Below are 25,369 nucleotides of genomic sequence, written 5' to 3'. Positions count from 1 at the left end.
TCAAACTCACAAACTGCGAGATCGTGACCTGAGCCGAAGTCAGATTCTTAACTGACTGAGCCACCAGGTGCCCCCCAAAAATATATTTTTAAAGTAGTGATGAAAGATGAATGCAATTATGTACCCAAGACTTGATCAGACAATCCTGCAACCTCTCAAAAGAATCCCCAGGTGCTCATCTTTCTTCTCAGCTCAATTAACATAGCCTTTCCCCGCCAGCCTTAATTATTTCTCCCAAGGGTCTCTCTCTCTCTCTCTCTCTAGGTGTCTCTAGTTCTTCCTTCCAGGCTTTTCTCAATGAATCCTCTCAGCCCGAAGTCAGAGCATTCTTTTGTGTGATCTACTTTCCTGAGGCTTGGTAGAGATGAAAATTAAAAAATATTTTTTGGGGGGCGCCTGGGTGGCTCAGTCGGTTGAGCGTCCGACTTCGGCTCAGGTCATGATCTCGCGGTTCGTGAGTTCAAGCCCCGCGTCGGGCTCTGTGCTGACAGCTCAGAGCCTGGAGCCTGTTTCAGATTCTGTGTCTCCCTCTCTCTCTCTGACCCTCCCCCATTCATGCTCTGTCTCTCTCTGTTTCAAAAATAAATAAACGTTAAAAAAAAATTTTTTTTTTTAAAAAAAATATTTTTTGGGGGGCGCCTGGGTGGCTCAGTCAGTTAAGCGTCAGACTTCGGCTCAGGTCATGATCTCACAGTTTGTGAGTTCCAGTCCCGCGTCGGGCCCTGTGCTGACAGCTCAGAGCTTGGAGCCTGCTTCGGATTCTGTGTCTCCCTCTCTCTCTGCACCTTGTCTGCTCATGCTCTGTCTCTCTCTGTCTCAAAAATAAATAAAGCATTTAAAAATATATATTTTTTTGGAGCAGGTATCCCAGCTACCAACATATTGCTCATCTCCCAAATAGTGTGTGTGTTTTGTTTCTCTCATTTGCAGGAGAAATAATGCCCTGGGGACAGGGGATGAAGGGGATTAGAAGGGGGCAGGAGCTCGATGAGATTTTAATTCTAGCCCTCAAGAAAAATGCAAAACTGCCCGTCCTCAAAAGTGTGTTTGCCATTCCCGATGAGAAATTTCCCACAATGTGGGAAATATGGAGCAAAATGGATGCAATCACAGCACAGGATGACAAGGACACAGAAATAGATCCTGAGGCCTCCACACTAAAATCTAGTTCTCGATGTTTCAGAGAAAAATGATTCCTGAGTCTCCAGTTCCTAGTGTCTGGAGAAGTGTGAAAGTGGCCTCTCCTACTGGGCGAGAATAACCCCACACCCCAGGCAGAGCAAATCCCAGAGACTTCAGGCCCTGCGTGGTTCCCAGATGTGGCCCATCCCAGCTGACTCTTCCTCATCTGTTACAGTTGGGGGGGTGGGGGTGGGCAGAGGAAATCAGTCATTTCCCTGGGGACCAAGCAGAACCTCATCAGAAGTCTTATTCTGCACAGAAGATAAGAAAGGAATTTTTCCTTCTCCTAAATCCTGAATAATTTCAAAAGATGCTCTAGCAAAGAAGGCAGAAAAGGTATAGCCACAGATCGGTGTGGTACAGGAAATTGTTCAAGAAGCATGGCAGCCATGGGTGTGGACTTTGTTTCAAGAGACTTAGGGAGTTGAGGCGAAAGCTGTCTGGATGCACTCATCTTTCTTCAAAGTAACCTATTTTCACTGGGTCTGGTCCTATGGGGAAAAAAAATTTCCTGGGAAATTGCAAATTCCTGGCTTGGATAGTGAAAGAAGCAAAGAAATAGAATTCTGGATCCCCATCCTGGACGGGGTGATGACCTCTCTTTGCCACAGGCTAATGAGAATAAAAATGTATCTTGTGCTGTTAAGTAAACGTGTTCCTGTTTTTGCAAACTGAAGTGTATTGTAAAAAGACCTGGGGTGGGGCGCCTGGGTGGCACAGTCGGTTGAGCCTCCGACTTCAGCCAGGTCACAATCTCGCGGTCCGGGAGTTCGAGCCCCGCGTCAGGCTCTGGGCTGATGGCTCAGAGCCTGGAGCCTGTTTCCGATTCTGTGTCTCCCTCTCTCTCTGCCCCTCCCCCGTTCATGCTCTGTCTCTCTCTGTCCCAAAAATAAATAAACGTTGAAAAAAAAATTAAAAAAATAAATAAATACATAAATAAATAAATAAATAAAAAGACCTGGGGCAATCTTACTGTTTAAAAAAGCAGGATCGCCAACTGGCAGACAACAAAATCTCTTTGGCCAACACAATATTTTTAAATTTGGGGAATATGACTGCCTCGGTGAGTGGGTGAGAGGTACACAGCCCTCGTCATCTCCCCAAATCCCTGCTGTTTTCTATTGCGTCTCTCCTGGCTGCTTCACAAACTCATCCTGCTTGTCAGGTGCCCAAAGGCTTTTAAGTATGCCACTGTTAGTTAAAGGAACTGTAATATGTGTATTATATATTATAATTATATATATTACATATACAACAGTCATTTTACTAATTGAGTAGTCATTCTGAACTATTTATAAATCTGGATTTGCACACATGGAGTTTTAGGAACACAGTTATTCTAGTTCTTCTTTTCTTCTGAACAGTTCTGTAATTTCATCCCAGGAACTAAGTTTGGATGAGAATTTATTGCCTCACCTCATTCTAGTCTTCTTGCTCTCTTGGAATCTTATTGAAGCTGCCAACCTTAGGCTTCAAAAATTGGCAATTTCCAAATGGAAAATAGGATAGTTACTTCGTTTTTTATAAACAAGTGGGAGGTGACTATTACAGTGGAAAGAACAGCAGAAGCAGCCGCCCTAGATCCAGAGGCCTTGAGTGGTGAGTGCCAGGGCCTGTCTTCCAGCTGTCCCGGGTCAGGTGTGCCCGGAAGGAGGAAGGACTGGCTGGCAGGGCTCCAATGGCAGTGTGGGAACAGACAGACTTCAAGCTAATTCCCCCCCCAGAGCTTACTGCTCATGCAGAAATGACACTTCGACGCTTTTTTTTTAAGTTTATTTATTTATTTTGAGAGAGAGACAGAGTGAAGAGACGGGGGAGAGAGAGAGAGAGAGAAAGAGAGAGAGAGAATCCCAAGCAGGCTCTGTACTGTCAGTGAGGAGCCTGACACGGGGCTCAAACTCACGAACCATGAGATCATGACCCGATCATGACCCCAGCGAAATCGAGTCTGACGCTCAACCGACTGAGCCACCGGGCACCCCTACACTTCGTTTTTAAATGGGGGGAAACCAATAACTAAGTTATGCGGGTCTACCTATTACTCACCCTAGCTGTTATTCCTGCGTTTCAAACTGACCCTTAGGTGGTGCTGTGGCTCAAAGGGAAGAAGTGCCAGGCAGCTTTCTAATGAAAACCATAGACAGAAATCCTTCAGTCCCTCTCAGATGCAACCTCACTTCCTTCCTCACCAGGTGAGAAGCCACGCCAGCCACCTTTCTCACCTCCGCTCATGCTGAACACATGCCCATCTCCTTCACCACCGCTGGAGTCTCTGCCAGCCGTCTTCAGGCCAGGTTTGTGGGCCTCACAGGTTCTGATTTGGGGAATTCAATAAAATCCAATTCTGAGGCTTCTTCAGGAAAAAGCATGATCACCAAATTCAGGCCTGGGCACGTTAAAGAGGCTTTTGGTTTACCGCTGAGATTCTTTCATTTCTTTTATGGCTCTGCCAGGCCTCTTTCACAGAGCTCCAACCCTCTTGCTAAATGGCTCCCAATTGCTGCCTGCTTCCCTGGTGAAGGTTGCAGTGATGGACGCCAAGCCTCAGGGTCTGGGCCACCTCAGCTCGGGGCTCCGCAGAAAATGGAGGCAATGCACAAATGGCCCCCGGCAAGCACCCTGAATTCAGCAGCCATTCGATGAATGTTAAATGTTCATCATTTCACACATATTTATTGTGCACCTGCTGAGCACCTAGCACTATATAGGAGATTATAATAAATTATTAAGATGTTACTCTCCCAGGAGCTCGATATCACTGTCTTGTCCAGTATGGTAGCCACTGGCCACATGTGGCTTTTCAATAGGACATTTCCATCATCACAAAAAATTTATGGATGGTGCTGGTCTAGAGTGGAAGCTAAGCAAATAAACAAATTATTACTCATATGAAACCAAAAGCTCCATTTGAAGTCTACTATTTAAGGTTGGCATAACAAGGGCTGTAATAGAGGGAACATGTAAACTATGGGCACTTGAGTCAGGGCAACTAACTCTGGAACCCATGGCCCAGGACCAACATCCCACCTACCAGCTAGGGATATAGACATTTTCTACTTCAATGACAACCTCCACTCATCATCTTTAGAGTTGTCATTAGGAAAAGGAGACAATGTAATGAAGCAGGAAGCAATTTTTCATGATCAGAACTAAATGAGTAGCTATTTTACATTTGCTACTCAAGAAAAAAGGAAAAAGTTCAGGCCCAGTGAAAATGCCAGAAAGTAATGTAAATGGAATTCTTTCTGTGACTCCAATTCAAATCAATAATATATATTTTTTAATGTTTATTTATATTTGAGAGAGAGAGTGCGAACAGGGGAGGGGTAAAGAGAGAGAGACACAGAATCCGAAGCAGGCTCCATGTTGTCAGCACAGAGCCTGACACGGGGCTCGAACCCACAAAGATCTCGAACCCATGAGATCATGACCTGAGCTGAAGTCAGATGCTTAACCAATCGAGCCACCTAGGCGCCCCCAAATCAATAAATATTATTGAGCACCTACCAGATCTTACTCAAAGAGTAAGAGAAATTGTTATAATCTTGTAGACTTGAGACAAGACATGTACGAGTTACAATATTTAGCCGAGTAACATGTTACAATGGAGATACCAACTGCTATCCAATTGTTATGCTAATATTTGTATCCAAGTATTAGTTCTACAATCAACTTATTAATTACAAAGGAGGGCATTCTTCATGATAGAAGTGGTATTTGAACTTGTCCCTAAGAGGACAGGCAGAATTCCCACAAGTGGAGATGGAAGAGGGAGACCCTCCCATTGGGCAAAGGTGCAGAGGCCTGAAAACACATAACACATTCTAAGAATGAGAAGAACATCACACAACAATTTCATGTCCACATAGAAAGGGAGAGAGAGAGGGAGGGAGAGGAGTGGGAGAGAGAGAAAGAGAGAGAGGGAAAACAAAGCCAAAATGCAAAGAAAAACAAATCATTAATTCTTGGTGAAGCAGGACCTTCATACTGGGACTTGCCCATGGAAGACTTTGAGGTCCCACCTGGGAGTTTGGGCTTTATTCTGTAATCCTAGGAACCATCAAAGGCATTTAAACAGAAGAGAGGCATCATCAGATCTGTATTTAGGAAAACTGCTTATAGTTTGCCAGCAATAATGATTGATGGAGTATAGAGGATGAGAGTCTAAGGGTTGAGAGCCCAGCTGGGAGGACTAATCCAGCAGAAACATGATAAGGGGCAGAAGGAGAACACTGTCAGCCTGAGTGGAAAGAAGGGGAGGAGGTGTGGTCTGTGCATTATGCAGCCATGAGAATAATGAATGTTAGTGGTGGAATCAACCACCAGTACAGGCCCTCAGACCACTTGCCTTTGGTCACTATTGAATTGAAATAAAAAATACTGATGATAGTATATGTGCATGTGGCTTTGGGGAGATCCCACTATTTAAAAAAATTGTTTTTCAATATTTATTTTGAGAGACAGAGAGAGATAGAGCGTGAGTGGAGGAGGGGTAAAGAGAGAGAGACACACACAGAATCTGAGGCAGGCTCCAGGCTCTGAGCTGTCAGCACAGAGCCCAACATGGGCTCAAACTCACAGAGTGTGAGATCATGACCTGAGTTGAAGTCAGATGCCCAACTGACTGAGCCACCCAGGTGCCCCAGAACAGTTTTGATATCCATGAAATCTGGCCATCTTGCAAATACATGTCATTGATCAAAAAGTCACCACTACTAAAGAAATAAACAGCTTGAGGTATGTATAACACCTCGAATGAGTCCGCAGAAATACCTATATCAAAATTAACAAAAAATTATAGTTAATAGTAGAAATAGGGGTGCCTGGCTGGCTCAGTCGGTGGAGCATGTGACTCTTTATCTCAGAGTTGTAAGTTTGAGACCCACATTAGATTAAGAGATTCCTTAAAAATAATTTTTTTAAAGTTCATTTATTTATTTTGAGAGAGAGAGAGAGAGCGCAAGAGAGCGGGGGAGGGGCAGAGAGAGAGGGAGAGAGAGAATCCCAAGCAGGCTCCATGCTGTCAGTGCAGAGTCTGATTTGGGGCTCCAACTCATACACTGTGAGATCCGACCTGAGCCAAAACCAAGAGTCAGACACTTAACCGACTGAGCCACCCAGGCACCCCTTAAAAACAATCTTTACAAAAAATAGTAGAAATAATTATCAATAACTTCTACACTCTTGGGTTTGTGTGTATATACACATATATGTATATTTGCCTAAGAAGATACTTTACCCCATATGCTGTCTTCCTACTTTGGACCCTCAAATTTATCCATGGCAGAGCTCACTTAACAGTCACTGAAACCGCACACGGCTTGACTACATCCTCCAGCCTCCAACGCACTAAGATGCCATCAAGTGATTGGGTTCTTTCTAATGGAATGTTAGAAGAAATGATGTCTACCACTTCCATGCCTGGCCCACAAAATCCACCCACAAATAGTCATCCATGCTCGCTTTCCTTCTTTCACCTTGATGCAGATAAGCATAGTGGCTTTCTATTTTTTTTTTTTTTTAATGTTTATTTTTGAGAGAGACAGAAACAGAATGCGAGTGGCTTAGGGGCAGAGAGAGATGAAGACACAGAATCCAAAGCAGGCTCCAGGCTCCGAGCTGTCAGCACAGAGCCCGATGCGGGGCTTGAACCCACGAGCTGTGAGATCATGACCTGAGCCGAAGTCAGACACTCAACCGACTGAGCCACCCAGGCGCCCCAAGCATAGTGGCTTTCAAAGTGAGAGCTAAGGATAGAGTCACAAGACAGGCCCCAAAATTACCCCTTGGAGAACTGCCTGCCAATAAGGAACATGCATTTTGCCTTTTTCTTGGGCTAGAAACAAACTTTGATGGTTTTAGAGCCAACTTACATTGGGGTGTTTGTTCATTACAGAAGCTAACATTTACCTTAACAGAAACTCTGCCTGATGTTAGAATCATCTATATACTTTTAAAATATCCCCCTTTTGGACTGTAAACACCCTATTTTTATTTATAATTGCTCAAGTGGTTTCTAACTAAGACTATCAAAGGGACTTCAATTACAGATAGATTGCTATCCTCATTAAAAATATATAGAGGTATCCAGCCACTCAGTCACATAAAGGACAGATTGAGTGAAGGTAACAATGCCTGAATTCCTGTTCTTTGAGGTCTATGACATTTTGTCTGCCTAGAAAGATAGTAAAGCACAACATCCTTGAGGTATTAAAAAAGACAAAAAAAGTTGAATCCTGTATTAAGCTCTTTATCTACAGGAAGGTCTAAATAACAGCCCATGATATTTTACGAATGCAGTTCCAGCTCTTCATAACTGTGCGACCCTAGAGAAGTCACACAGCTACTCTAGGTCCCCGATTTCTCAATTACAGAATAAAAGGTTGAACTGTACGATTCCTAACATCTTTTGCAGCCCCTAACATCTCTGGCATCTATTGGCCAGTCCACCAATCCAGCTAAATTGGCTCATTAAGTACATTGGGCAATTTATTGCTCTTTCAAAATAAACTATTTTTAAGATTTCCAACCTTTAATGAAAATAAAGCCTAATAAAATACTAGACTAAGTTATAGTTTTAAATGACAAAAGGTAATTAAGATATTTAGATAGTGTCATTTAAAAAAATCTTTTCTCATAACAGGTGAAAATGCCTATCTGATTTTAAACTGTATTTCTTTGATTATTAGTGAGGGTATATACACTGTTAGATGGTTATAGACATTTGTATTTCCTCTTTCATAGGTCATTTAGTTTTAAGACTAGAACACTGGCAGTAGGATCACAGAAGAGGATATTATTGCCGGCATCTTTCAGCCAGTGGCCAACTAAAGGGGCATAAAGTGTCTTGCCCACGACTGTCACCAGCTCAACCGACAGAACTGTAGGGCTCCTCGCATTGGTTCAGCCCTATGCCTCCCAGAGTATGCCTGCCTTTTATTATGTGTCCAATTCAATGGAATAAAAGTAGCTGCAAGCATAGCATTGTGGGGTTCCATATTTATTCTCTTTCTGTGACAGCCGCATCCAATTTTCTCAGTTGAGAAGTCAAAGGGGTTACAAATTCCACTCAGGACCTGGAAATCCAGCTGGGCTGTTAGAGCTTCTTTCTACTTCTCCATGAATAAAGATTCTATGGAGAGGCCCTAAACCAACAATGCTGCTAATGATGTATGAGGCAGATGGGTCCTCAAACTCAACTGGCCAAGGAGACACTGGCTTTGCCCGGCTAACTCTCACACAAAAATTTGTTTTTGCCAAAAGAAACCCTGTAACTAGATATGTGCTGAAGTCACACAGAGAACGGAAGTGTTGAATCAGAAGGCATTTTTTGGCTCCGCTGCTTTCCTGAGCGTAACCAGGCTCTGTGGCCACAGCACTGTCCTGACATCACCCTTCTGTGTCCAGGTGATACAGTACATGTGCAGCGATTCAAATGATGGAAAAAAACAACTCTCTCCTGCCATCTGGGTTCTATCAGCAAAATAAAACAACACTGTGGGTTTCAAAAGCATTTAGAGATTTTGTTTAAAAAACAGATTTAAAACACTGACACAGAGGGGAATTCTAATGAGGATCCTCTGCAAAAAAATGCCCAGTAGCCAGTGCCACCGAGCTCAAATCAAGAAAACATTAGCAGGAGTGCTGTCGGATCTCAGCCACTGGAGCACGAATAAGGGAGGCGTGTCCTTGATATTCTGCAAAAGGGCCTTGTCCTTGTGGATGTCACTGTCTGGGATGGCGGTAATAGGCAAAGACAGCTGGACCTGAAGCTCTGATAGACCACAAACAAATGTGCGTTAATAGCACACAATATTACCATGGTTTCCTTGTCTTCTTGGCTGCATCAGAGAAGCTGCATTTTTCTACTTACATGTAGCACATCCACCACACCACAGAAAGCCTAATGCCATGGGTGGCACACAGATGAAAGCAAGAACAGGAATGTGAAAACGTATCCCGAAGACAATTTCCAGCTTCAAATGACCAGACCCCTAGGAAAATTTCAGTGGTAAATGTGTTCATGTTTGTGTTGAGAGAAACCACACACCAAACCCTAAAAGCCAATATCAACAACCAAAAAGTCAATGAAAAACAGCACGGGATAACATAGCAAGTATAATGTGGCCTGATTTGGTTCGTAGGGAACAGCATGGAATGGTGTGCAGCAAATGATAAAACTATTGCATTTTTTCAACATTAAGAAAACATTCTCAAAGACTGAGGCAAAACCAGAAATGTCTGTGTGTTCTCTATTCCAGCTCCTGCCCCCACCCCAGATTGCTTCCCACAATACAGATTCATTCACTGATCTATTCTTTAAAAAAACAGCTTGGGGCACCTGGGTGGCTCAGTTGGTTAAGCCTCCAACTTCGGCTCAGGTCATGATCTCACAGACAGTTTGCGGGCGCATTGGACTCTGTGCTGACAGCTCGGAGCCTGAGCCTCCTTCGGATTCTGTGTCTCCCTCTCTCTCTGCCCCTCCCCAGCTCGTGCTCTCTCTCCCTTTCAAAGATAAATAAATAAACTTTAAAAATTAAAATACTTAAAACATTAAAAAAAAAACCCAGCTTCCTCTTCCCCTCCCACTCTGGTCCCCACCCCCAACACATATTAACCAAAGAAAATGATCAGAATTAGAGGCAATATTTGTTGAGTGCAGACTGCACACACTGTACCAGGGGCTGAGGGATGGGGATGAGGCTTGCAGGTGAAGAATAACAAAAGAGATACAACTCTCGCCCTAGTTCTGGAGTGAGAGCAGCCAGGTCAGGAAGGTCCAGGGTGGGAGTGACAGTTACAAGCAAGACAGGGTTGTGGGGTTGAGGGGTAGGGCCGAGTTCCCATCACAGTTAAATTCTAGGCAGCAGCTGCTGCAGAATCTCTACCTGTTTGGTTAGCCTGTTGAACAAACAGAACTTGTGATAATTTGTATGCACAGAAGTAAACTTTCCTTGACCCATTAAACCCCCTTCTGACTTAAACACACAAACAGCTTTTTTAAATTATTATTACTATTGAGACAAAACAGAAAAATGCACAAATTTTAAATATACAGCCTGATGAATTTTTTACATTTGTATACACCCATGAAACCATCACTCAGACCAAGAACCATTTAACCATGAAGCAAATCAAATTGATATGCTACAGAAAAATGCAGGAAGAGAATCCAGTTGGATCTCTAACATGCCTTTCAAAAATTGTTTTATTGTTGTGGATTTTATTTGGATGTTAGAGATAGTTTACTCTTTTTTTGTGAGCAGGAGGGACATTAAAAGGAGGTCCACTCAGCAGGATCTAGGACCACAGACACTCATTCAAAGTAGAATTTTCTATTTGTTTGGGAATCTTTCAGGATCCTTAACATTTAAGAAATGTTTAAGAAAACATTCAGGCTTCAACCTACTGCTGCCACATATTCCCTTATGTTTAGGAACAGGGTGTGAAACAGTTTAACTTTTATATGTAATCTGGATGCCTTCTCTTGCATAACACCACAAATTTAATTCCTGCCAACCTCCTTTTTTTTTTTTTTTTTTTTTTTTTTTGCACGCCATTTCTTTTCCATGGCAGAACAGCAATGGCAGACAATGTTGTTTTCAGGTCTTCAATTCTCCTGTTTCCAGCTTTGTCTTAGAATTTAAATAAACAGAATTTTAAAACTTGATTTTTTTAATTTTATTTAAATCCAAGCTAGTTAACAAATACTGGAGTAATGGTTTCAGGAGTAGAATTTAAACTTGATATTGTTAAAAAACAAAACAAAACAAAACAAACAAACCCCTCAGTTTGGAATATGATCTATGCATTAGAATGAAAAACCAGTTCGCTCCCAGAGCCATGGAGAATTTAAGATGATCTAATGTTAAGCATGCGATTCTTTACGTTGGTCAAGGATTAAGAAATACTCAAATTTTAAGCACTTACTATCTTCATGCTACAGAACACAGAAAAACTTTAGTTCACATATTAATTCATGTAGTAGCTGCAACTATCTACCAGTTTAGGCCACCTTACAGAATTTTTTTTAAGTGTATTTATTTATTTTAATAATCTCTATACCCATTGCACAAGGGCTCAAACTCATGACCCCAAGATCTAGCATCACACACTCTTCCGACTGAGCCAGTCAGGAGCCCCCAGAAAGTTTTTAATAAATGCTATGTTTATATTGAAAATTATGATAATTAGGATATTAAGGGTAGCATATGACAGCTGATATGCCATCTGTATAGTGAAGCATTACAGACTAAGGCATGTTGCTGATGAAAACACAATGCAAGCTAATTCACTTGCGAGCAAATCTCTTAGTCTTCATATTGTTTTTCAAACTATGCCAAACTTTTAAAATTTATAGCGTTAAAATCAGAAAAATGGAGGACTAGGCTGAAAAACGATTCCAAAGATTGTTTTCTATTTTCCCAAAGCACTTTGTCAGTAACATGGTTGGGCGACACGCATAATCACTCTTTCTAAAATAAAATGTTCACTTGTCCTCCTTTATTGTAGTTAAATCAACTGGCAATCCTAACCACTTAGTAGCATAAGTGATCAAATTTAATTCTATGTACTTCTGCCAATAACTGATTATGCTTCCCACGGCATATGAGTTTTCTTGAAACATCGCGTACAGAGGTGATCCTGAGTGCGCACCTGAGTGAGGAATTCAAAGATGCTCGCAGGTCAGAGGAACGATGCACTCAACCTCAATGGTTCCCAGGACCCTGAGAAAATCCCTTCTTTATTCTATGCCTTATTTTCTCCATTTGCAAAACAAACAAATAAGTGCTGTCATCAAATGTCTACACAGTGCTCTCAAAGCTTTAAAGGGAAGGTGTCACCTAATTACTAAGTTTTGTTATTATGTCAGAATGTTGACAACTCCAATTTCGGGTCATGCCCTCACCCAGCTAAATCAAAGAATTCTTGATGGTTACAACAGATCTTTTGAGTAAGTTACTTGAACACTTTGGCCTTAAATGGTAAGTGAAGTTTAAAAATAAAAAGTAAGGGCGCCTGGTGGCTCAGTTGGTTAAGCGTCCGACTTCGGCTCAGGCAGGTCATGATCTCACAGGTGAGTTCGAGCCCCGCATCAGGCTCTGTCCTGACAGCTTAGAACCTGGAGCCTGCTTCGGATTCTGTGTCTCCCTCTCTCTCTCTGCTCCTCCCCCGCTCATGCTCTGTCTCTCTCTCTCTCCTTCAAAAATAAATAAAAACAGGGGCGCCCGGGGGGCTCAGTCGGTTGAGCGTCCTGAGCGTCCGACTTTGGCTCGAGTCATGATCTCACAGTTAGTGAGTTTGAGCCCTGCATCAGGCTCTGTGCCGACAGCTTGAAGCCTGGAGCCTGTTTCAGATTCTGTGTCTCCCTCTCTCTCTGCCCCATCCCCACTCATGCTCTGTCTCTCTCTGTCTTAAAAATAAATGAAACATTTAAAAATTTTTTTAAAAATAAAAATAAATAAAAACATTTAAAAATTTTTTAAATAATAAAAATAAAAGTAAACAACAAATAAACTTCACTGGATTCTAGGTCTCAAAACTAAGAGAAGTTGTTTTAACTTTAGAAAAAATTTGAACAGAGTTTTTGTACTGTTTTCACATCCCTCTTTGAAGAGGGGAAAGCCAGTGCTTGGTGTATTGGCAGTTTGGGGAATGACTGGTATCCAGGAAAACAACAGTATCAGTAAAGATTTGCTTTTTATCTCTTTTTTTTTTCTTTTAATTCTCTTTTTTTAAAAAATTTTTTGTAACTATCTTTTTTCTGGGGTGTGAAGAGTTAATTCTGGCTATTTTCTAAACCTTTAACCCTACCCTCTTGGCAGAAAAGGGAAGCTGGCTGTGAGCTCTGCAACAGAGCTGGTGCCTCAGACTCCCCTGGGTCTGGCATTATGTAAGAAATGTAAATGCTTTGGTTCATCCACATAGAACTTTCCAGAAAAACCTGGCTCAGCCCCAGTACCTTTTCAAAATAGGAATAACCTTCAAACTCTGGCTCAGTAAGGTTTTAGACAGCAAAGTTCCAGACCCAATGTAGAGTTACAAACCAGTTCTGAGGAAGATTGATCGTGATTCCATCCTTGCCTTTTGAAATATTTATCAAGATATGACAGATCTATGAGGATGACCTTCACTGGCAGAGAGAACACAGCCTCAGGCTACGGAGAAGGAGGAAAGTTAGCTGTCCATTCCAGGGTGGTGAAAACCTGGAAAGTAGCCAGCCTTTGTTAGCCCCACAGTCTGTGCTTACTTCCCTTGGAAAAGAGAATTGAAACTGGCTAAGAATATTCCTTGTGTAATCCCACTTCAGCCCTCAGTACTGAAGCTCTGGAAAGAGCTCTAGATGCACTAACTGTCCCATCCCATAAATACAAATGGTACTGGGTGAAAAGTGATATCAGGACTCTCACTTGAGCCCATCTTCCTTCCTTCCCCCCCTTGCTCCAAAATGTTCTGCCTTTCCTGCCTCCCCTTCTTCCCCTGCCAGAAGTGAACTACTGGTTATTTCCAGTGGTGCGTTCCCTTCCTTCACACTCTTCCTCTCTCTTCTTGCCCTGGGCCATGCTCCCCTTCTCTCAGCCCCTCCGTGCAGTCTCCCTCAGGTTCTGCTCACTGAGTCTCATTTGGAAGAAGCACTGACACGGAGTGGCGGTTTCATGGAGGAAGGGCTAATGGAGAAGTAACCACTAGAGGGTGACATAATTACACACAAGTGCATTCCTTGGGGACACTACAAGGCCAGAGCCAGCCAGGCATCCAGCTGTAGGTCTGGAGATGTAAAATGGATTATCAACATATCTACCCACAGTGTGCACATCACACAGGCTTGCACATGTTCTCTCTCCCTCTCTCCCGCTCTCTCTCTCTCTCACACACACACACACACACACACACACACACACACACATACAGGCACACAAATACCAACCTACCTTGGCTAGCAAATCAAACAGTGTCTTCAAGCGTTTTGTGTGAAAGCCACACCTTGCCCTGGCCCAATATTGCTTACAGTACAGTCACTATCTCATTCACTGTTAACAAATTTTTTCCTGGACCCCTTCTTCTTTGATGTCATACAGAAACCACATCCTAGCAAGGTATAATGATGTTCAGTATAATGAAAGTTCAGATTCCAGTTCCGCTACCTGTTTTGTCTTGAGCAAGTTACTTCTCTGTGCCATAGTTTCCTCATCTGTAAAATGGACTTTTCTTCTTAGTTCAGATTCCACTTATTAACTGATTAGCTGTTGCTAGCCTGTACTATTTAGCTGTTGTGAAGAATAGATAAGTCCATATATGTAAAGACCTTAAAAGAATGATTAATACACAATAAATGCTCAATAAATATTAGCTATTTTCGTTATGGTCAGGAACTGTACTCTCACAAAACTCCCAAGATACAAAAATCACTAGTCCCATTTCATAGTAACAAAACCAAGGCTCCAACTGATTAAAATAATTTGTCCAATGTCACAGAAGTAATAAGTGATAGAATCAAGATTTTAAACCAGAATCTGACTACAAAACCTATATTCTTTTCACTCTATCACTGGGGGGAAAAATTCAGTCATCATGAGCTTATGATCTAAAAGATGAAAGATGAGTGGTGGGAAACATCGTTTTTTTTCTTCTGTGAATTATTTTTATTTTGCTAAAAAGGGAGAGACTTTAGGAAGTATCATTTAATGGAAGTCTTTAATTTTTTTTAATGTTTATTTATTTTTGAGAGACAGAGAAACAGTGTGAGTGGGGGAGGGGCCAAGAGAGGGAGACAACAGAAACCAAAGCAGGCTCCAGGCTCCGAGCTGTCAGCCCAGACCCCAACGCAGGGCTCGAACCCACAAATTGCGAGATTAAGTCGGATGCTTAACCACCCAGGCGCTCCTTAATAGAAGTCTTAAAGCAGGAGAAAGAAAACTGGGTAGTAGGAAGTTCACCAGGGTTGTCAGTGCTGTGATCCCAGTCAACAGCATCAGCATCACATGGGATAATGTTAGAAATGCCAATTCTCGGCCCCACCCCAGACCTTCTGACTCAGAAGTGTTCAAAGTCATTCTGCTCAAGTTTGAGAATCGTGGCTCCAAGCAAGAGTGTGAGAGTTGGTAGTGAGATCATACATGGAAGGCAACAGGATGGATGCTGTTCTAGCAGAAGTGGTCTGGGACCATTTCTTGGTGACTGAATGGAATCTGCTGCTCTTCCTGACTTTTGGAGGAGAAAATGAGATGGAGAGAGATAGATGGCTTGCTCTAACTGAAAGATCATTTTATTATGTTCTTGCACTTTTGCTGTGTTTCCACCCCTTTAACCTGCACATTTCTTAAAAACAGGAAATAACGTTTAAAAAAATGTTCAACTGTCAGCAAATGTATATCTGTACAAATTGAGGGCACACCTGTGTGGGTTTTTCTTTTCCCCCACAGTGCATTTATAAAAGAAAACCCAAAACACAGCATTTATTTGATCTCTACTATGTGCCAGGTCCTACACTAGGCCCTTCCTTTCCTGTGGATTGTTTTTTCCTCAGGGAATTTGGACAACAGTTCTGTGAAAGGAATTACTTTCACTTTATAAATGAGGAAATTGAAGCTCAAAGAATTTCAGTCACTTTGCCTGAGGCCATGTGTCTATTATAACAGGAGAGCTAGGATTCTAATGCACAACTTCAGACTCCAAATCTGGTGTAGATTTAGCTCATGATGCTATCTTGGGAACAGAGGTGACCTCAGGGGCTGCCATGTCGCAAGCACTTACGGGAGACACACGTGGGAACCACCTTTGCACCTTTTAAGGGGCCTTTTAAGGGGCCAGGCAGAACACTGAATGGCTCCTCTTCTCCATCCCTGCCTGGATGTGTACTATCAAGCTCTATTGTCAGAGAGCAGTGAATTGGGCAAATGAGGAGAAAGACTGCCAATCAAGAAAAATTTTTTCAGGGCAATCGGGTTTGTAAACACAGCAGAAAATCCAAACCATGAACTAAAATTTTCTGACTTCAGATACTGAATTCTAATTCCAGATGAATAAGAATTAAAGTTTCCTGGGGCTCCTGGGTGGCTTAGTCGGTTGAGCATCCAACTTCGGCTCAGGTCATGATCTCACCATTCATGAGTTCGAGCCCTGTGTTGGCCTCTGTGCTGACAGCCGGAGCCTGGAGCTTGCTTCGGATTCTGTGTCTCCCTCTCTCTCTGCCCCTCCCCTGCTCGTGCTCTCTCTGTCTCTGTCTCTGTCTCTCTCTCTCTGAAAAATAAATAAACATAAAAAAAATTAGAAAAAAAAGAATTAAAGTTTCTTTATTCTTGAAGGGGAAAAAAGCCAAAAATTCTTTGAAAAGATGATTTTTTAAATTTTTTTTTCAACGTTTATTTATTTTTGGGACAGAGAGAGACAGAGCATGAACGGGGGAGGGGCAGAGAGAGAGGGAGACACAGAATCGGAAGCAGGCTCCAGGCTCTGAGCCATCAGCCCAGAGCCTGACGCGGGGCTCGAACTCCCGGACCGCGAGATCGTGACCTGGCTGAAGTCGGACGCTTAACCGACTGCGCCACCCAGGCGCCCCTGAAAAGATGATTTTTAAAATTAACCTGGTGTCTCAAAGGGGAAGAACCATAACAAAGTATGACAATGTATGGCTGCTGTTACAGTGTTCTTATTTCTTTCCAAACAAGTAAGGAAAACTTTCAGCCTGTTGTCTAAACAAGTTTCTACTTGATGTAATGACCTTCCTTCCATCAAAACGATTCATAAATTCTAGGCTTCCCTATGGTTACCCTCTCAATGGAAACATTTTATTTCTATCACTCTGTCGGCACTGTAACACCAACAGACACATCACTATGAGTAGGCGTTTTCTAGCTCATTGCTTGGTCTAAATCGTTGAAGACAGAAACATCACTTCAACATCTTTGTCTGCTTCAAAGCACCGAGCAGTGCACAAAAATTGTTTCAACATTTCCTGAACTACTGAATGAGTGAAAATCCATCTTTTTAGGTGTTCATTGCCCTGGAAATAGCTATATTTACAACACAGGTTTGTTTTGTTTTTTTTTTTTTTCGAAGATGCTATCTGCTTTGTAACAAGTATCTAAGGTTTTTGTTAATATTAACAAATAATAGCTGGTATTCTATCAAAGTATTTCTTTTTTTTTTTAAGTTTATTTATTCATTCTGAGAGAGAGACAGAGTGCACGAGCAGGGGAGAGGCAGAGAGAATGGGAGAGAGAGAATCCCCAGCGGGCCCCACACTGTCAGCACAGAACCCAACTCAGGGCTTGATCCCATGAACCCGTGAGATCATGACCTGAGCGCAAATCAAGAGTGGGATGCTTCATGAAAAGATGCTCAATGTCACTCCTTATCAGGGAAATACAAATAAAAACCACACTGAGATATCACCTCATACCAGCCAGTCAGAGTGGCTAAAATGAACAAATCGGAGACTATAGATGCTGGAGAGGATGTGGAGAAACGGGAACCCTCTTGCACTGTTGGTGGGAATGCAAACTGGTGCAGCCACTCTGGAAAACAGTGTGGAGGTTCCTCAAAAAATTAAAAATAGATCTACCCTATGACCCAGCAATAGCACTGCTAGGAATTTACCCAAGGGATACAGGAGTGCTGATGCATAGGGGCACTTGTACCCCAATGTTTATAGCAGCACTTTCAACAATAGCCAAATTATGGAAAGAGCCTAAATGTCCATCAACTGATGAATGGATAAAGAAATTATGGTTTATATACACAATGGAATACTACTTGGCAATGAGAAAGAATGAAATATGGCCTTTTGTATCAACATGGATGGAACTGGAGTGTGATGCTAAGTGAAATAAGTCAGGCAGAGAAAGACAGATACCATATGTTTTCACTCATATATGGATCCTGACAAACTTAACAGAAGACCATGAGGGAGGGGAAGGAAAAACAAAAAGTTAGAGAGGGAGGAAGCCAGACCATAAGAGGCTCCTAAAAACTGAGAATAAACTGACGGTTGATGGGGGATGGGAGGTAGGGGAAAGTGGGTGATGGGCATTGAGGAGGGTACCTGTTGGGATGAGCACTGGGTGTTGTATGGAAACCAATTTGACAATAAATTTCGTATTTAAAAAAAAAGAGTGGGGTGCTTTTTAAAAAAAAATTTTTTTAAGCTTATTCATTTCTGAGAGAGAGAAACAGAGCATGAGCAAGGGAGGGGCAGAGAGAGAGAGAGAGAGAGAGAGAGAGAGATGGAATCCAAAGTAGGCTCCAGGCTCTGAGCTGTCAGCACAGAGCCCGACATGGGGCTCGAACTCACGAACCGTGAGATCATGACCTGAGCTGAGGTCGGACGCTTAACTGAGCACCCAGGTGCCCCCAAAAAGAGTGGGATGCTTAACCGAGGCACCCCACTATCAGAGTACTTCTAATCCTTTGGTTAGGTGCCTGAAAATATGAAAACATACATTAAAGTTAATACTCAAAAGTTGCAAATTACAACTTACAACTGGCAACCCCACTTCCAGGGTAGAAGGAGAGAGTGACCATTCATCTGGGGGTGATCATTATTGGCAATCCCTTTCACTCTCATGAATTTTTCTAGTTCAGACAATAGAGTGCACAGTCACCTTTCATGGTGGTGGCGACAGGCCGAGAGTGCCCCACGAAGTCCTCGGGCACCCTGCAACGGTCCAAGGTGGTGGGGGTCGGCCTGCCCACCTCCAATGCAGCACTCAGCCCCTCTACGGCCAGGGAATCTTTTGCACCTAATCATATTGGGACCAAGCCCCCCCTTCTGGTACTTTGTGTCTCAGCTGAGGAAGACGAAAAAGTCTTCAGGCGCAACTGTCTGCTGCAGACAGGGGTGCAAGAAATGCCCCTTGTGGGGGAAGAGCTTCAGAGCCTGGCTGCGCTATGACTCCAGCAACGGCACCCACGGCACGTACCCGAAGTATGGGGACCGACCAGTGCAGGCTCTGGCACCCGGTGCTGTCCTGACATAGGCACTGGCACAGCGCTCACTTGATCCAGATCATGAAGGTGAGGACTGCAGCCAGCAAGGGCAGCCCACTGGCAGCCAAGCAGTTCCAGGACTCCAAGATCAAGTTCCCACTGTCCCATCTGGTCCTTTGGCCCCAGGGAGAGCCACACTTCACCACCAAAAGGCCCAACATTTTCTTCCAGATGCAAAGCTTCCCTGTCCCCAAGTTGGCCCAAATAAATTCCTTGGGAAACCTCCCTCTGCCCCCCTCAAATAATAATAATAATAGTAATAATAATAATAATAATAATAAAGTGCACAGCTATCCTAATGAGAGGGCTCTAGCTACCCAGACCCCAAGTCCTTATTTTTATTGTGGTGGATAAAGCCCATGTTTATAGGATATAGCAAATTAATAACCTAGGAAGAGTAAACAAATATTTCAGGGTATTCCTGGCAATTTGTTGATATGAGAACAATTTTCACCGATTTTTTCCTTTTATTCACATCTTTATTTCAAAATGTTCGTTCTGTTTAATTTTTTTTTTTTTAAGTAGGTTTCATGCCCAGTGTGGAGCCCAATGAGCTCGAACTCACCATCTTGAGATCAAGACATGAGCTGAGATTAAGAGTCAGACCCTCAACCGACTGAACCACCCAGGCACCCCTATGGTAATTCTATTTTTAAGTTTTTGAGGACCCACGATACTAGTTTCCACAGGGGCTGAACCATCTACATTCCCACTAACAGTATGCCAGGGTTCCAGTCTCTCTACATTTTCACCAACTCTTGTTATCTTCTATTTTATTAATAGTATCAATCCTAATAGATGTGAGTGGTATCTTATTGTGCTTTTGATTTACATTTCCCTAACAATCACTGATGTTTAGCATCTTTTCATATGCTCATTATCCATTTGTATATCTTCTTTGGAGAAATGTCTGAGAGATGCCCCAAGAAACTCTCATTTAGTATACAGTAAAACCTTGGTTTGCGAGCATAATTCGTTCCAGAAACATGCTTGTGATCCAAAGCACTTATATATCAAAGCAAATTTGAAGAACCATTGGCTCAGTTATGATCATGTGACATTCGACCTCACATACTACTTGTATTGCAAGACATAGCTCTTTTTATCAAGTTAAAATTTATTAGAAATGTTTGCTTATCTTGCGGAACACTTGCAGAACAAGTTACTCGCAATCCAAGGTTTTACTGGACTAGGAAGGAATAGAAAGAATGTTTCCATCAAGAAATCTTGAAGTTGGAAAGTAGTTGGAAAGGTACCATATTATAAACCTCAGATGTCCGTTGCTATTGGTTGTCCAGATTCTTGGAGACGTTTTGATATGCATGAAGTCTTTCATAAAGATATTATGTTATTACTGTTCTCATTCATTTCAGTTCAAAAACCTTTACAGAGTGTCTACTACACAGTAGTGCCATGGATACTTTAGAGTTAATACAAAACGCACACAACATATTTTAACTCCTTTGATCCAACACTTACCAGCTAGACTCAGGGTCACTAGTTTTGGATCTATATTTTTTTGAATGACTTTAAAAAGCTGCAGATCTCTTCCGATCTTTCCTGCCAGATCTTCCTTCTCTGAACGAGGAAGTACACACACCCTTAAGTAAGCTTGATATCCGGGTTGGGCCTCTCAATTTTCCCAGGCCTCACCCAGATGAAAAACACACCCATCTGAAAATCTAGTTCCTTTAAAATTCTTGATAAAGTTTTGGAGAGACTTCTTATACAGGGCTCTCATTTTTGTTTCTATACAGAATAGCTCATTCAGAAAAAAACTCCTTTCTGGTTGCAACTTATTGAACCATATACAAAAATCTGAACAAGTCCTTAGAACACGAACAGTGCCTGTGCTGCCTGCCCCTCCTTGCCTCCCCTCTCCCAACCCACGCCCAGGGAACCAAAGCAAGAAGCAGGGACCACGTTCCAAGGCAAGCTGATGGCCCTCAACTACCACAACCCTGCTGGCTTCAACTGAAAAACTGAAACAATTTAGAAACGTTATTGTTTGACTTGAAGACCAGAAAATCAAACACCACAAGATTGAAGGCAGAGGTAGTTTAAGAAACATCCACAGCAGTGACTGGTCCAAGTACTTTGAAAAGTATCTCAGACATGTTAACTGTCCTTTCAAGATTCAAGATCAACAAGAAGTAATTGACTGGCTTCTTGGTTTAGCCGTTAGACTTGAGTATGGAGACAATGCTGAAAAATACAAGGGCTTGCTACCTGATAATACAAAAAATGCTGACAGTGTAGAGGCACTGATCAATTTGGATGTAAATAATCCTGATCTTAAGGCTGGTGTAATGGCTTTGGCTAACTTTCTTCAGATTCAGCATCTTAATGGTTACCTGGTAATGCTTAAGGCAACTCGCATTTTGGTCCAGGAGCACCTGAGCAGGATGCAGTTGCTAAAGCAAATCAAACAAAAGAGAGTTTGCCTGTTACTTTAGATAAATATATTCTTGGTTTTGACACTGGAGATGCAGTTGTTAATGAAGTGCTCAAAATCTGTAATTGCTGCACATAGAAGAGCTCAGAGACCTACAGCAAAAATTAATGAAGCCATAGTAGCTGTTCAGGCAATTACCGTCGATCCAAAGACAGACCACAGACAGTTGGAAGATGTACATCTTAGGATTTCAGCTTCTCACTGACAAGTATAGTTGGGAACCATGTACACTCTAGCATGTGTTTGGAAATCAACTGTCATATTTTTGAGGGAACAATCCCAGAAAATTGACTATGTTCTAGAGATTTACCTTTGCTTTTGCTTTAATAAAGTTCAGCAAAGTGGCGGCGGGGGGGGGGGGGGGAATGAACAGCTATCCACAGGATTTTCTACATTGGTATCCATCTTTCTCAGATAATCAAGGTCTCTGCTCTCTAATATGCTCCGTCCATTTTTGTGTCCCAAATCTGAGCCTAAACCAAAATCCCCAAGGAGCCATTGCATGTGAAAATAGTTTAAACTCTGTCGTGTCTTAAGAACATTGCGCAAGCTTGGGGCGCCTGGGTGGCGCAGTGGTTGGGCATCCGACTTCAGCCAGGTCACGATCTCGCGGTCCGTGAGTTCGAGCCCCGCGTCGGGCTCTGGGCTGATGGCTCAGAGCCTGGAGCCTGTTTCCGATTCTGTGTCTCCCTCTCTCTCTGCCCCTCCCCCGTTCATGCTCTGTCTCTCTCTGTCCCAAAAATAAATAAACGTTGAAAAAAAAATTAAAAAAAAAAAAAAAAACAATGCGCAAGCTCCAGAGTTGAGAAGCCAGTAGGACTAATCTAGGCTCATGGTCTCCCAGGGTGTTAATACTGGAAAGGTCCCTGAAGATTATCCAGTCAAATCACCCTACTGTTACATAAGGAAACTGACACCCAGAAAGGGGAGACATTTTCTCAATGCTATAAAAAGTCACCATATCTCCAGACAGCATAGGGCTCATTTGATGCCACACTTCCTTTTCTCCACTAATGTTCATTTTCTGAGATGCTTCTTGATGTTTATTTTCCTATTTGTTGAACATGAAAATAATCATATTACTGCAAATCCTTGAAATATGTTTGAACGTCTTCAACAAAAGGCTCTGTATTAATAAAAGTCAGGAAAAAGTTTTGGTAGAACTAGGATCGAGTGGCCAACTTCTAGAGAAAGTGTTTCTGGGCATCACTGAATGACTCTTCAGAATTGAGAACAATACCCTGTCTAGAGGAGGAAAACCAGTAAGCTCCTTTTCTTCAGGTCATGCTCCCAGTTTACAAATCCGCTCCCCCTACCCCATGTGTGGTCTAGCACTTTGTTTTGTGTTAAGTAGGATTAAGTTGTTTTGGACTGATACTTTGACATGAATACAAATACATCTACATCTACAGAATGACAAAAAAGTGACTTTCATGTAGAGTTTAAGGTAAAAATTTAGTCATAAGTGACTGAGACAAACATAAGGCCAGATACACTCTAGGAGAAGAGTGTTGGCTCAGGTATGGCCTGAAATTATTGCCTCAGCACATCTGGATCATCTAGGTGACTAACAGTACAGTCCATTATTTCAGAGAGGTTATAAAAATCTATGGGCCTCACATCATGTGTAATGTGGGTGAGGTGGCAAATGTGTAAGAGTTTTTGCTTCTGCATTTCCTGATTTACAGACAGGAAAGGTAGGGGCACCTGGGTGGCTTAGTCAGTTGAGTGTTGAGCCTCTGACTTTGGCTCAGGTCGTGATCTCACAGTTTGTGGGTTAGGGCTCTGCACTGAGGGTGCTGAGCCTGCTTAGGATTCTCTCTCCCTCTCTCTGCCCCTCCCCCACTTGTGTGCACAAGGTCGCTCTGTCTCAAAATAAAGAAAACTTTAAAAAATTTTAAGAAATAGGAGAGGTGGATGGGGTGTGTGTAATATATATTATGCCTATTAGTGAATCTGTATGCACTTGTATTGGTCTCTTGAGCAAAGAGAAGTGGCCAAAAGCTAATCTCATATACTGAAAATGGAGCCCATTCAAAATTTTGTTCAGGTCCTCAAACAATCAATGAAACCATTTTCCTTTTCCGATAAACAGATCAGGTTGTCCTGTATCAAGTTGTACGGACCCATAAGTTCATTAAAAATAGGGTCATTTTCTCTGATGCAAAGATTCATGGTTTGGGGATAGTTAAAAGGAAACTCTGAAATCCTATATTCAGTGTGGCATTTAAGACTCGGAGCCACATTGTAGAAGAGAGCACTGCCCTGGTTCAATAAACAGTTGACAGACCAACAGACATTTGCTTGGAGCATTTTAAACCAAGCCCAATAGTCATTGTATTTTATTTAAATAGTATCTTTGTGTTTGTACATACAAATATACTATCATACAACTGTCCGTAAAACTGTATGTAGTCTAAAAGGCTGGGGAGAAAGGAAAAGATCACAAAACAAGGCTTAGGGACGGCTGCTCCCTTCTAAGTGTAAAGCAGGCTGAGGAGATGGGAGGACATCTGTGGCGCTCCCGACAGTTCAGTTCACAGTTCAGCAGCCAAGTGCGGAAGTGGAGGGAAGTTTTGATGTATAAAGTACTCACAGAGGCGTATGGGACACAACCAGAAGATGCTAGATGGAAGCAGTAATGGATACCTCTAGCATGAGAGCCGGAGAGGGTCAGTGATAAGCTAGGGCAGAGATGAATAAAGTCGAGTTTCTTCATAATTTGAGGCACAAGACTGGAGAGAAAGGAATCGTAGGAAACAGCCCCGTTGGAAGAATTGGGGGTGTGATAGCAGAGACATGTTAAGGGGCATTTAGGACAGTAAAAGAAGGAAGGAGAGTCGGAGTGATGATTATTGAGTACTACCACTGGAAGAGGGTCTTGCAAGGATAATAAAGGGAGAAGGGTGTAAAGTAGGGGTCAGGAATTGCAGGGGTAAACTATGGGAAAAGACTGCGCAGACGTCAGCAGCAAAGAAAAAGAGAAGGAATGGGGTTGGGGCGTGGCCCAGAAAGGGAATGGCTCAATAGCGGGCTACGGGGTGAAAAGGAGAAGGGTGGGGAAGAGCCTGGCTGACAGCTGCTCTCAAATGGCGCCTACAGGGTTAAAAATCTGGGCGGCCAGACTAGGAAGAACTCGGTTTCCAGGGTAACGGCTCCGACAGTTCCGGCAGCGCAGGCTCGTACCATTGAGCGAGAGCGCGCGGGGGGAGCGCGGCGGGAGTGAGGGAGGGGACGCGCGAAGGAGCAGTCGGGCAGAGGGGTCCGGCCCGGACTCTACCAAACGCGCGGCCCGCCTGCTCGCTCCGGGCCCGGCGCCGAGCCGCGCTCCGGCCGCGCCGGCCGCGGCGTCCTCCGTGCCCGGGCCGGCAGCTCCCAACTGGCCGCGGACGGCGGGGGGGAGAAGGAACGGCGCCCCGGGGGCCCGGATTGCCCCCCAGGTCCCCCCGCCTGGGCGGCGGAGTGCGGGCGGCCCGGGCTGGGAGGTTTGAAAAGCGGGCGAGAGACAAAGGCAGCAGGAAGCCTACTCGGCGCCCGGAGCCCGTGCTCGCAGCCCCCGGGGCCCCCCGGCCCGGAGCAGCAGCGGCGGCGGCCGGCGGCGGCAGTGGCAGGAGGCAGAGGATGCGGCAGGGGGCGTGGGAGCGGCGGCGGAGCGGGCGGAGCGGCGCGGCCCGAGCGCGGCGTGGTTAGACCCGAGGCGGCGGAGGCGGCGGAGGCGGCGGCCCGGCCGGGCTCGGGAGTGAG

At 43.4% G+C, this 25,369-nt stretch overlaps 1 protein-coding gene and 1 pseudogene across 1 annotated transcript in view; one reads left to right on the top strand and one right to left on the bottom strand.

Annotated features, from left to right (window-relative positions):
- WNT5B (Wnt family member 5B) overlaps positions 1 to 25,369 on the bottom strand; it is a 106,602-nt gene that overhangs the window by 24,839 nt on the left and 56,394 nt on the right. The window lies entirely within an intron of this gene.
- On the top strand, positions 18,791 to 25,368 carry LOC121021925 (RNA transcription, translation and transport factor protein-like; annotated as a pseudogene).

This window comes from Herpailurus yagouaroundi, unplaced genomic scaffold, assembly GCF_014898765.1.
Source record: "Herpailurus yagouaroundi ecotype Mexico unplaced genomic scaffold, PumYag 355, whole genome shotgun sequence".
Classification (NCBI taxonomy): Eukaryota; Metazoa; Chordata; class Mammalia; order Carnivora; family Felidae; genus Herpailurus; species Herpailurus yagouaroundi.
Note: the sequence above shows the minus strand (reverse complement) of the source record. Positions and strands in the feature narration are given on the sequence as shown.